At 38.1% G+C, this 4,227-nt stretch overlaps 1 non-coding gene across 1 annotated transcript; it reads left to right on the top strand.

Annotated features, from left to right (window-relative positions):
* The first annotated feature begins 505 nt into the window (after positions 1 to 505).
* On the top strand, positions 506 to 612 carry LOC133029387 (small nucleolar RNA R71). Its single transcript, XR_009683511.1, has one exon. It is a non-coding gene; the product is annotated as a small nucleolar RNA R71 (small nucleolar RNA).
* The last annotated feature ends 3,615 nt before the right edge of the window (positions 613 to 4,227 follow it).

Consider the following 4,227-nt stretch of genomic DNA (forward strand, 5'->3'; position numbering starts at 1 on the left):
CATCATGAATTGGAGCAATAAATCAGCTTGGATATTGGAGCCACTAGGACTTTGTTGTTGGTTTTGTTGGGGCTGATTTCTCTGCTGGTAGAACCCCTGTTGGTTGTGCCCATAATTATTATTTTGGGAGTAGTTCCCAATGGCTTTTGCTTGATCCATTGGCAAATTATCCACATCTGCCTGACACTCTGAAAAGTGATGGTTGCCTCCACATATCTCACAAATAACTTGGGCTTGTTTAGCTTGCCCTGCAATCAGCTTTGTCAAGGCCTCAACTTGAGCTGTCAATTTTGTGATGGCATCAACCTCTAGCACACCAGCTACTTTCTTAGTTTGACTTCTTTCAGTTGGCCACTGCTGATTATTTAGAGCCATCTCCTCCAATAGATCGTAAGCCTCATTAGCACTCTTTCTCATAAAAGCTCCACCAGCTGCTGCATCTATCAGAGTTCTAGTGTTACCAACCAACCCGTTGTAGAAATTGTGAACCAGCATCCACTTCTCTATGCCATGATGAGGGCATTTTCTGATTAGATCTTTAAACCTCTCCCAAGCCTCATGGAGAGATTCATTATCTTGCTGACAGAAGTTGTTGATTTCTCCTCTCAGCTTTGCAGACTTGGCTGGAGGAAAAAACTTTGACAAGAATTTTGTTGCCAAATCATTCCATGTGGCTATAGAATTTGGTGGCAAGGAGATCAACCAACTCTTGGCTCGCTCTCTCAGTGAGAATGGAAACAGTCTCAAACGGATGGCGTCATCACTAACCCCATTAACTTTGAAGGTCTGACATAACTCCATGAAGTTCGATAGATGCAGATTGGGGTCTTCAGAAGGGAGTCCACCAAACTGGACTGAAGACTGCACCATTTGTAGTATGGCAGGCTTGATTTCGAAGTTGTTAGCATCCACTGCCGGTGGCCTAATGCATGACTGAACCCCCGTAAGAGTTGGGAGAATGTAATCTCTCAAGCTACGGCCATTAGCTTGATCTTCCACGGCACCTCCATTATTACCGTTATTACCCCCATTGTTTCCAGCATTATTGTTCACATTGGCAGCCATGATCTCTGATGTTTCAGCAGTTGCTGAAACTCTTTCTTGCCTCTTGTTCTTTCGATTCCTCCTGCAAGTTTTCTCGATTTCAGGATCAACTGGTAATATGACTGTTTGTCCTTGACGGCGCATGCACTTAGGATTCCTGAAATAGATCAAGAAATTATTGCAAGAAAAAGGTTAGAAAAATCAGCAAGAGATTATATACCAAAGTAGAAGTTAGTATAATTTTATGTAATATTAATCTTTAACAATTCCCCGGCAACGGCGCCAAAAAACTTGTTGCTATATTTTTAAACACTACGCAAGTATACGCAATCAAGTAGTAAATCTCACACAGGTGAGGTCGATCCCACAGGGAATTGGATTAAGTACTACTAAATTATACTTATGATTCTATTCGGTAAATCAAAAGCAATTATGATTTAAAAACAGTAAAATATGAAAGAAATTCAGAAAACTTAATAACACAATTTAAAGTTAAGCAAGATGAGACAATAGGGAGGAGAATCCTGTTGTTGTTTACCCAAATCGTTAATGCTTAATTACTATCCTATTCTTGAAGTGAATGACAGATTATGAAATAACCTAGCTCCTTTCAGATCTTCTAGATTCTAAATCACATGTTATCTAATTAATTCCTTAATTAAACTAACATGAAATCAGCATTAAGTAATAATCTACTCGTCACATAAGTCATGTGAATACTTTCGTTTCACATAGAACATCGATTATCTTAATTTTAGCATTCTCAATTCTCACTTTTCAGATTTCGAATTGAGATCATAGAGCATGCACAAGGTGATCAATCTCAAACATGAAATTAAACACAAATTAAGATAATTTCACAAACAAGAATGGAGGAATGGTAATTAAACATTAACTAGGCAAAACATTAAACAACAATCATCATCCTCCTAAATGGGAAATTTAGTTCAGAAACAAATCCATAACCATTCCTATGACAATATTCAACATAAATAAATTAAAGAGGAATAAAGAAAAGAACTGTTGGTGGATGAATTCTGGATCTTCACTTGAATCTCTATGCTCTTCCTGCCGCTCTCAGCTGTGTTTTAGGGTTCCAAATCGCTCTCTCTGACTTTCAATCGCAGTTTTCTATTTATAATTGAAATTTAGGGTTCGATGGACGAAAATGCCCCTGGTCCGTACGGGATCTCGCCGCGGCCAAGCTTCCTCTCGCCGCGGCGAGAAATTGCCAAATTTAGGCTCTCTCTGTATCTCGTAACTCGCCGCGGCGAGCCTCTTCATCGCCGCGGCGACTGATGCTTCTGAATTCTCGAGATCTAGCCGCGGCCAAGTTGTGTTTAGCCGCGGCCAGATATGCACAAAAACTCAAAAATTGAGTTTTCTTCGGCTCAGCACGTCTTTTAATGAATTTCTGCACCCGAGACCTCTTTTATTCCAAAGAACCTGAAAACATAGAAAACAAGCGTAATTCCGTCCCAACACAGCTAGAAATGCACATAAATTGGATCCAAAACATAGGCTAAAAATAGCCTAACACCTGTTTTGGACTAAGATAAGAAGAATGCCTAGAGTTGAATTTGCATTCGAGGAGTAAAAACATGCGAACTAGGTTGAATGTCAACCTGGGCGCAGGGCCCAGCACCCATGTCAACATGGGTGCTAGGTCCTTGTTTTGGCCCTCAAATGGTCTCGTTTGTTTCCTGAGAACACTTGTATCTTCGTAATTTCTGAAAAAGGAAAAAATGCCCGAGACTTCTAAGGAAAAATATTTGGACTCACCGAGGTTGAAAAAATATCAACATGGGCATTGGGACCTAGCACCAGGTCAGCCTATGTGATGGGTTCTTATAATGCCCTAATGAGTAGACACACTACAGTGACATTTTAATTACATTGTAAACCTTTGCTAATCAAAGAGTTTTATCAAAAATTGTGATAAATATAAATATTTGAATAACATCAAATTATAATTCTATAATTATACAAAAAAGTTGGGATCCTTCTTTTAAACTTGTTTACATGTTCAAACTAAACTTTATAACTATGTCGCACAACGACTACAAAACAAACCCAAGTCGTCCCAAGATCGAACTCTCTAGGTCACACCATCCTGACATGTATAATCATCCTTAAGTCTCAAACTCGTTGCTATTTAGCCTTGGCCATTCCTTTACCTACACATGCAAGCAATATCTGTGAGTTGACAAACTCAGTGAGAAAAGCATATAACATACAATATATTACCAACTTGTATTTAGGCACCCATACACCTATCCACAAGGCTTAACAGATGAATAAGAACGTTCTTAACAAAGGTACGACCTCTGTACTACATGTACTATGTACCGCTACTATACTAGTGTTGTAGGATTTAACTATACCCCAAGTATTGCTAAGTATTGTACCACATGAACTACGTACCCAACTGTACTAGTGTTGGTAATACCGGATTGTACTCTTAAACATCATAGGTTGTACCACATTGACTCAGTTTTGCTACCGTACTAGTGTTGGTAGCATATGAATCATATAACAGCATGCATATAACATACATACACACACATATATGTATATTCTATTCTAGTCTTACCTCGTTTCTAAATTCAAGGTGTGTCGGTCGACCTGAATCAAAAATCACGTACTGAACAGAGACCTTATGTCACAATCACGTAAAATGGGTAAACCACTTTCTAAAACCTTCTTAGGGATCTAAACTCAAAACTAAAAGTTTCCTTGTTAATAATTAGCATGGCAAAGCTCTAAATATCAAAGAAAACACAAGAAAATCAACAAAATGGAGAAATTGCCTAAAAAACGGCAAGTTGTTTTTCTAGGTTTTTCCTAGTAAAAATGGTAGACCAAATGGTCTGCCATTTTTAAGTGCAACGAAAAACAAAGAACCTCCAATTCGGCCTACAACCAACCCAAACTTGAATCTATGCTCTAGAATACCTAATAACAACATAATGAACCATTTCCAAGTGGTAAAACTAAGTATAACACAAAAATACAATCAACCATTAATGGACCAAATTTGAGTTCTTGAACTCAAACTTGTCCAACACAAGATTAACCAATCAAAATTATAAGAATCCAACTTAAAACAACTTGACTAAACAGTAGAAAGCAATCAAGAATAAACCCTAATTCTAACAACAATAAATTCTACACTTGCATGCT

This window comes from Cannabis sativa, chromosome 7 (genome assembly GCF_029168945.1).
Source record: "Cannabis sativa cultivar Pink pepper isolate KNU-18-1 chromosome 7, ASM2916894v1, whole genome shotgun sequence".
Classification (NCBI taxonomy): domain Eukaryota; kingdom Viridiplantae; phylum Streptophyta; class Magnoliopsida; order Rosales; family Cannabaceae; genus Cannabis; species Cannabis sativa.